This window comes from Asterias rubens, chromosome 1 (genome assembly GCF_902459465.1).
Source record: "Asterias rubens chromosome 1, eAstRub1.3, whole genome shotgun sequence".
Taxonomy (NCBI): Eukaryota; Metazoa; Echinodermata; class Asteroidea; order Forcipulatida; family Asteriidae; genus Asterias; species Asterias rubens.
The window spans coordinates 31,689,529-31,699,593 of NC_047062.1; positions in this window are offsets into that span (position 1 = coordinate 31,689,529).

Here is a 10,065-nt window from a genome sequence, read left to right on the forward strand (position 1 = left end):
ATTGTGCCCAAATTTGTTATTTTATGCATACATGTATGTTGGGCAAGTGAGAATACTAGTCTTTGACAGTTACCAAATGTGTCCAGTGCCTTTAATAAGTATCTTTCATATTGTTATTATGATTTTAATTGAACATCTTGTAAATAAGTACACCATTGCAAGCACGCACAGATGCGATTTTGTTTGCGCTTTGAAATTGCGATAAATTGCAAAATTGCATAATGCGCTTTTAAGCAAAATTTAAATTAGCGATCTTAGAGACTTGGTGGTGCGGCGGTTAAATTAAAGGGACCTGGACACATGCACGTGGCATGTGGGGTCCTACTTCCGGCTCGGGCCACTGGGTGGTTGATCTTAAAGGTGCATTTGGGCTCCTCATCTGTCAGGATGGTGCCGGTGTTATCAGAAATATGGTTGACCAACGGAAGTAGTCCCTAGTCCTTTCAACTAGGGACCGCGTTACTAAGAGTAGGGAGGCTGTCCTGGCGCCGAAGTTGGGACAGTGGACCGGACCCATCCCCTTAAGGGATGGTGCAATGGCTCTTACGATCTCAGAAAGCGTGTGGGGCTGGTATCCTGGAACCTGCACGTTGGTAGCCCTGCTAATTGAACTAAGCTAACCAGGATGACAATCAGCAAAATCTGATGACAAAAAAATGATTGCGATGGTGCACTTATGTATAATGGTTTACTTAAATAAATTAATATTTTAGTTTTATAAATAAAAGCTTATTAAGTACATGTGCTGCATTGCTATTGCATTAGCGTGTTGAAGGTATGTCACCCCAGTATGATGTCTTGCAGTGTATCCCATTATAGTCTGTCTCTTATCATGGGAGTGTCAGCTCCTATAATGGTGACATTGTGAGATTGCACTTATCATGCGAAGGTGCGTGCCACTTCTGCATTGATGCGGAGGTGTGTGCCACTTCTGCCTTGTGTGGAGGTGCGTGCTGCTTCTTCACGGTCAAACTCCCTTAGGCTTAGGCAAAGATAGCCCATCAACCAACTAGGTTGAATAAAACCCCCCAAAAGAAATGTTAAATTTAAAATAGCATAGAACAGAATAACCCTTACCCTTATCTTGCAACAAAAAATACATGAGCGATGGGAGGCGACAGCGTTTTGAAGGCGTGTCACCCCAGTATGATGTCTTGCAGTGTATCCCATTATAGTCTGTCTCTTATCATGGGAGTGTCAGCTCCTATAATGGTGACATTGTGAGATTGCACTTATCATGCGAAGGTGCGTGCCACTTCTGCATTGATGCGGAGGTGTGTGCCACTTCTGCCTTGTGTGGAGGTGCGTGCTGCTTCTTCACGGTCAAACTCCCTTAGGCTTAGGCAAAGATAGCCCATCAACCAACTAGGTTGAATAAAACCCCCCAAAAGAAATGATAAATTTAAAATAGCATAGAACAGAATAACCCTTACCCTTATCTTGCAACAAAAAATACATGAGCGATGGGAGGCGACAGCGTTTTGAAGGCGTGTCACCCCAGTATGATGTCTTGCAGTGTATCCCATTATAGTCTGTCTCTTATCATGGGAGTGTCAGCTCCTATAATGGTGACATTGTGAGATTGCACTTATCATGCGAAGGTGCGTGCCACTTCTGCATTGATGCGGAGGTGTGTGCCACTTCTGCCTTGTGCGGAGGTGCGTGCTGCTTCTTCACGGTCAAACTCCCTTAGGCTCAGGCAAAGATAGCCCATCAATAAACTATGTTGAAGAAATTCCCCCAAGAAAAATTTTTAAATTTAATATAGAATAAAACAGAACTACCCTACCCTAATCCTAGCAACTAAAAAATACATAAACGATGGGAGGCGACAGCGTTTTGAAGGCGTGTCACCCCAGTATGATGTCTTGCAGTGTATCCCATTATAGTCTGTCTCTTATCATGGGAGTATCAGCTCCTATAATGGTGACATTGTGAGAATGCACTTATCATGCGAAGGTGCGTGCCACTTCTGCATTTATGTGGAGGTGTGTGTCGCTTCTGCCTTGTGCGGAGGTGTGTGCTGCTTCTTAACGGTCAAACTCCCTTAGGCTCAGGCAAAGATAGCCCATCAATTTACTATGTTAAAGAATTCCCCCAAAAGGGCCAAGTTTCAAACTGAAATAAAATGCTTGCAGTCGTGTACTTATGTTTAACTATGCATTTGTGTGAATTTGGTGTTAAACTTTATCAGGGGTGTTTACATAAGTTTAAGTTTAACTGTATGCATTACCATTTGTGAATTGTGATGTTAAACTTTATCATGGGTGTTTACAGTACCTTTGGCTAGTTGTTAGATTTTAAATAAGTATCCACTGGTTAAATTTGTTGGTATAGAAACGAGGTTGCTGCTGATAGGTTTGAGCGTGAGTCGTGCGAACATAACGTTGTCACTCGTTGAAAATGTTGCGGAAATATCACATTTGTTTCGTCAAATAGGTCTTTTTCTATGAAAGACTTGCACTGGAACGTGTTGTCGTGTTTTCTTCATAATTCATAGACAAATTATAAATTACAAAATTTAATCAATAAAAATATAAATCATGAAACTTACTTTTAATTATCTGGGCTTTGTAAATAACAAAGTCTGTTTCACAAAACAATTTATTTTGATTGGTTTTTTTTTTACATTATACTAAATCTTACCACTAACATGGAAAAAATGAATTTAATATTTTTTATAGTTTAATTATTGTAACTACTATAACAATCTACCACATTACAAAGAAGCATTATGAAATGTTAATCATACAAAAAAAAATTAAAAATCAGTAGAGAAAATTACAATTTATAATTTATAGTTTACAAGAATGTCATTTGTCTAATTTATGAATTTGACAATATGTAATTAAGGGGTAGTGTTTTCTACTAACATTCCACAATTAAATTAGAACTACCATTTATCAATATCATTTGAATAAAATTGACACTTATAATAACATATCCTCTGGTAACATGTTTATGACAACTTTAAAATTACATTAACAAAAGGGGGAAGGACACAATTATATCACTAAAATTAAAACAATACAGTTTAATTTAATTTATCACATGTATGAACTTCATATTATACAATCAGTGGGGGCCAGGCCTATGTGTAGATGAATATTATGGTTAAGTTTTTATGACACACTTTAACTTGAAAATTAACTATATAAAATTATCTGCATTACAAAAAAAACATACTAACATGTAGCTGAATGTGTACAATATTTTTTCAAATTCATGCGCAGCATTAAACCTGATTCAAACATTGATGCTATAATATTCTATTATATGAAATAAGTAAACAACTAATTTATTTTTTTATAAATAAAAAGTGAGACTTTAAAAAATTTTCACAAAATTGTTAGTTAAAATGATGTGTAAACGTCCGCAAAAGAATATATTGCTTGTTTTTTATTCGCGTGCGCTGCGGATATCGGACAATTATATGCATTTAAAACGAGGTCGGTGCATCTATTAACTCAGGCAAAAAATATATTATGATAACCTTAGGACAAAAGGGTGAAGGACACTGCTATTTAACTAAAGTTTAAACAATAAATACTTATGAACTTGGGTATGAACTTTATATGTAATCAGTGGGGGATGCCAGGCCTACATGTAGATAAATATTATGTTTTAGTTTTTATGAAACTGTTTAATTTGGAAATTAACTTCACAAAATTATCTGCATTAATTTTGAGCATCACAAACAGGAAATTTCATTGTTACTAAAAACAATCTAACCAATTTATGCACCACATTTAATCGTATTAAAAACATTAATTTTATAATATAAAATACTTAATAAGAGCTTATTTATTTAAATAAATAGAAAGTGAAACAGATAGAGTTACTTCATAGTATAAGATAGGCTTTGAGGAGTTTATAAAATGCGGGTAGCGTCGGTAAAAGAAAATATTGCTCGTTTTTTATGATCACGCGTTGCAGATATCGGACATTAATACGCATTTTAAACACGGTCGATGCATCTATTAAGTCGGGCCAAAAAAGCAGCCTAGCTTCTGTAAGGGTATCATGTAACACAAAAACTATGATAAGGAAAAGAAAAAATGATGTTAATAAATGCTATGAATATTTAATGGGTGTGTTTAAATGACAAAATTGACGTAGGAATTAGCTTACTTAAATTATTACTATCAAACTATTTTTATTGTGTGATTATATGAAATATTACCTTTAGAAGTGTTTTGTTATTAATGAGGCATGTGTAGGAGGGTGCGGTTAGCAAAAAACGAATAAAACGGCAGCGAGATAGCGGAGCACCAACTCTTAGCAGTAACCAAATTAAATCTAAAACTATACCATATTGAATTCTGTATAAAATGCTTGCAGTGCAAGCTCTGTGTAGTTCTCATTATGAATTAAAATAAAATTGTCTGCAATAATGTTGTGCATCACAAACAGGAAACTCTGTTGTTTATAAAAACAAGCTAACCCAGCTGAATGTGTACTCTATTCTTTCAAATTTATGCGCAACATTTAATCAAATTCAAAAATTGATGCTATAATATGAAATAAATAATAAACTAATTTATTTTTTATAAATAGAAATTGAGACTGAAAGAGTTAAACAAAAGTGTAAGATAAAATCTCATGTTACGTCGGTAATTAAAATATGGCTTGTTTTTTATTAACGTGCGCTGCGGATATCAGACAGTATGCGCAATTTATACGCGGTCGGTGTATGTACTAACTCGGGCAAAAAAGCAGCCTCGTTTCTGTAATGGTGTTGTGTAAAATATAAACTGTGATAAGGAAAAGAATAAATGATGTAAATAAATGCTATGAATATTAAATGGGTGTGTTTAAATGACAACATTTGACTTAGGGATAAAGAAATAAAGTTTAAGTAAGCTTTAAACCTATAAAACTATTTTTATTGTGTGATTATATGAAACATTACTTTTAGAAGTGTTTTATTATTACTGAGGCATGTGTAGGAGGGTGCGGTTAGCAAGAACGAATAAAATGACAGCAAGATAGCGGAGCACCCTCTATGCAGTAACCAAATTGAATTTAAAACTATACTATATTGAAGTATGTATAAAATGCTTGTAGTGCGAGCTTTGTGTAGTTCTTATTATGAGTTAAATTAACTAGTACATTATTTAACTCTGATGGAGTAAACTGGGGGGGGGGGGGAATTTATAAGAGAATACAGTTTTTGAACTGTTATTAGGGGGAATTAAATTTACTTAGTTATTAAGGAAGACAAGTAATTTATGCAAATTTAAGGATGTATAAAACGCTTGCAGTGCAAGCTCTGTGTAGTTCTTATTATTAATTAAATTAACTAGTATTATTTTCAACTCTGATGGAGTAAATTGAGGGGGGGGGGGCAACTTGATGGGGAATGCAGTTTTTGAACTGTTATTAGGGAAATTCAATTTTACTTTAAAGTTATTAAGGAAGACAAGTAACTTATTCAAATTTAGTTTGTACTTAAAATAAAGCACTAATAGACTTTAGATATTAAATGGTGGCAATGCACACTTTGTAGTGGTTGGGCCAATGCGCAACCTTCTTTAGACCTGTAGTTGATTGCGCTTTACGCAAATGATGTCATGTGCATAAGGTCCATTATGGTACTCTGTTAATTATTTTGTATTATTTATGTTGTTAGTTTAAATTGTAAAATTACTTGTAAGGTTTGTAGTCAAGGTTAAGTTGAGAAACAAATTTGTTGGAAATCCTTTGTAAATTTGTGATCTTTTTAAATGTTAAACTCCTTAACATGTAATGTAGTCTTAATGGTGTATATCTTTACTAGTTAAATACACCTGGTAATATTTGTATTGCTTATTTTTGTTCTGGAAATAAACCTTTATTTAACGTACACCAACTGACGTGTCTTTATTCTATCTTTCTTCTTGTGACTCTTGCTAAGGTCAAAGGTCATATGGTGCATCTCAATTTTTTTTTTATACGACCTTTCCATTCTAAGGTTTAAATATTAGTTCCGAGCAAATTTTTTCAAGAGCCGCCGTAGCGCAGCGGGCTAGCTCACAGCCCCAGGAATCCTGGAGCTGTGAGCAGGGTGGGTTCAAATCCCTCCAGGGACCCTTTTACCATTAAAAAAAGACTTTTTTTATAAATCTTGTAAAAATGTGCAGGGTTTGAACCGGGGACCTTCCACTCTGTAAGCACTCTCTCTCACTACTGTGCTACTGAGCTGTTATAAAAATCTAACGGTTTTTGGAGTGATGAATTTAAAAATGGCTGACTTAGAAAATATTTCAGAATTTATTTTCCCTGGCTCAACCCTTGGATTTTTAGCTGATCTGAGAGTTGACCAAGGGCCTACTAAGGGCCTTGGAGCTTGGCTGGAGGAGTAAAATTTCTAAGTGCTGAGGGGCCAAGGAGGTTGCTCAGTGGGCTAGGGTAAGGGTTGCCTCTGCTCTGAGACTCCCGGGCAAGGGGCTGGGAGTTTGCTGGTTAGCCATTGGGCTCGGTTGGTTGGGATGAGGTCTTGGGGTGATGGTGTAGGAGTAATTGGCTGGACTGTTTAGGATGAGGACTTGGGGTGATGGTAGGGGTGATGGTAGGGGTGATGGGCTTGACTGTTTGGGATGAGGACTTGGGGTGATGGTGTAGGAGTAATGGGCTTGACTGTTTGGGATGAGGACTTGGGGTGATGGTAGGAGTGATGGGCTTGACTGTTTGGGATGAGGACTTGGGGTGATGGTAGGGGTGATGGTAGGGGTGATGGGCTTGACTGTTTGGGATGAGGACTTGGGGTGATGGTGTAGGAGTAATGGGCTTGACTGTTTGGGATGAGGACTTGGGGTGATGGTAGGAGTGATGGGCTTGACTGTTTGGGATGAGGACTTGGGGTGATGGTAGGAGTGATGGGCTTGACTGTTTGGGATGAGGGCTTGGGTGATGGTGTAGGAGTAATTGGCTGGACTGTTTAGGATGAGGACTTGGGGTGATGGTAGGAGAGTGGGATGGGCGGTTGGGATGGTGGCTTGGGTGATGGTAGGAGTAATGGGGTGGCCTGTTTGAGATGAGGACTTGGGTTGAGGGTGAGTGTTGTGTTGGGCTGAGACGGGCATAATAAAGCTTGCGAGGACTAGGGGGTACGTTGGGATGAGATGGTGGGTATCCGGGGGAGGTGGGTGGTATCCATTAAAGTGGTGACTCTATTCTTAGATATAATTTGACGGTAGGGGTTTTTCGTATTAAAGGTGTTGTACGATACTTTTTAGTTAATGTATTTAATGGGGTGGAACTATTTCTGTTAAAGTGGTTATTCTTAGATGTAATTTGACGGTAGGGGTTTTACGTATTAAAGGTGTGGTATGATACTTTTTAGTCAATGTATTTAATGGGGTGGAACTATTTCTGTTAAATTGGTTATTCTTAGATGTAATTTGACGGTGGGTTTTTTTTGTATTAAAGGTGTGGTATGGTACCTTTTAATTAAATTATGTAATGGGGTGGAACTTGTATTATTAAAGTGGTTAATCTTAGAATTAATTTAACGGTAGGGTTTTTTTTGCATTAAAGGTGTGGTGTAGTACTTTTTATTCAAAGTATTTAATGGGGTGGAACTGTTTCTATTAAAGTGGTTGTTCTTAGATGTATATTGACGGTAGGGGTTTTTCGTATTAAAGGTGTGGTATGATACTTTTTAGTTAATGTATTTAATGGGGTGAAACTATTTCTATTAAATTGGTTATTCTTAGATGTAATTTGACGGTAGGTTTTTTTTGTAATAAAGATGTGGTATGGTACCTTTTATTTAAAGTTTTTAATGGGGTGGAACTTTTATTATTAAAGTGATTATTTTAAATGCTATTCAACGATAGGGGTTTTTCGTATTCAAGGTGTGGTATGGTACTTTTTAGTTGAGGTATTTAATGGGGTGGAACTTTTTCTATCAAAGGGGTTATTCTTAGAATTAATTTAACAGTAGTGGGTTTTTCACATTAAAGGTGTGGTGTAGTACTTTTTATTCGAAGTATTTAATGGGGTGGAACTATTTCTATTAAAGTGGTTGTTCTTACATGTAATTTGACGGTAGGGGTTTTTCATATTAAAGGTGTGGTATGATACTTTTTAGTTAAATACTTTTAAGTTACTTTTGATACTTATAATCCACAACACATTTTATGTAAAACAATAGCACATTAAGTAAGGGAAATAGAGAGATTTCTTTTTTTCATTTATAGAATCATTTTATTTGACAACTCAAACTTCAAAGAGTATATTATAATGTAAACAAAGTAATCTTAACATTATCAATGTAAGACAATAGTTTTAATTTATTTTTTTTCCCAAAAACTTTGAATCTTTTGCAGAGTGATGCTTTATGCACTCTCATGACCCTTCTTGTAGCTAAGCACAACAAAGTAATCTTCACAGAGCTGCTTCAGCTGAAAATATTGCTTAGCAGTTTTCAGCTCAGCAGAAATGAGCAGGATACCATACCAATCACAAATTGTTCACATAGCATGGTAGTTAGGCTGGTAACCATATTTTGGCAAGCATATTTATGTTTGTGCTTAGCTACTTTTGGGCTTTAAGCACTCTATGAAATTGTGCAAGTTTTAAAATCCAAATACCAGAAATCATAGAAAAATCTTTTGCAACAGATTGTATGCTAGTAACACTTTTTACTATGAGGAATGTTTTCTTGCCCAATTGATTATGGTGCAACAGTTCTGTCATCGTATCAGGTATTCCTGTCAAGAAACTACAATGTCTGGTATTGGGTTTTTGTTTTAAATCATGTTTTTTCACTTGGTCAGTTAAATAATTTATCAAGAAAATATCAAAATACTTATTGGCTCAGAGATTAGGGTTTCGTCAGCCAGTCACAAATAAGGCAAAACTTGTCAAGGACATTTTTGTTTTTAATGTCTAGCTTTTCATTAATATAAAAAAATAATTTGCTTTTAAGATCTTTGTCCACTATGCAAACAATACCTCTTAAAGGCACTGTACACCTTGCGTAAGATTTGAGTGAGATATTACCTCTTTCTCAAAAACTATGTCACTTCAGAGGGAGCCGTTTCTCAAAACGTTGTATAATATCAACAGCACTCCCATGCTCGTAAGCAAGCAAGTAAGTTTTTATGCTAACAATTATGTTGAGTAATTACCATGAGTGTCCAGTGTCTTTAAGTCAACAACATTAAGAGAAAAGATTATGGCTACCTATAATTATTGAGCTATGAGTTTAATTTTGTGAAGCTTTAAGTTTGTGGAGTAAAATAAGTGTACCTTGCAAGAAATCTGATTTTAAGATAAGGTTTTTTCCTCCTGGTAACAAAAGTCTATACCAGACCCACAATCTTTCTGAAATCTTAAAGCCACTCTTTCGAGAAGTATTCCACCCCGAGAAACAGTACATTTTCCTCCAACTTTGTGAGTTCAAAATACACACATTGTGTGCTTGCTTGCAAATGGTACACTTACTTTTTACAAGAACATTTACTTGAATGTTAGATTACATCTACCTCCGACATTAAATAATTGACATGTCTACTTACAAATGAAATCAACAAGCTTGTTGCTCATTTAGGATTTCTTCATATATATAATGCCTTGAAGACCGTGAGGTTTCAATAATACTACTTTTTCTCTCAAACTCTGAAGCTTTCAAGATTGTAAGGAGAGTTAGTTGCTACTCTCTAAGTTTTAGGATATCAGCTTTTTTTATGCTGTGAAATGGAAACATTGAGGTGTCCTAAGATGTAACGGGACACAAAAAAGGAAGTCAAAAACTTCTATTTATGCTTAACTATGTAACTCATTGCAATCTTGCTTCTGCATCTCTCCTGCGCCAGGAGTGTCTTTTAGACAGACATGGCACATTATAAATTGCCATTATTATAATATTTGCTATTATTACTATTTATTATTATAATTAAATGAACTAGCCCTAACTAGGGGCGTTTAATTTCCCTTGTCATTAAAATATGGTGATTCAGTAATGATGACTCCATTTATTCATCATTTAAATTTTCAGATCAATTTTGCCAAAGTGTACCTTAAACAAATTGGATCTGATTTGCCTGAACTAAATTTGTGTAAATTTGTTTTAGGTCA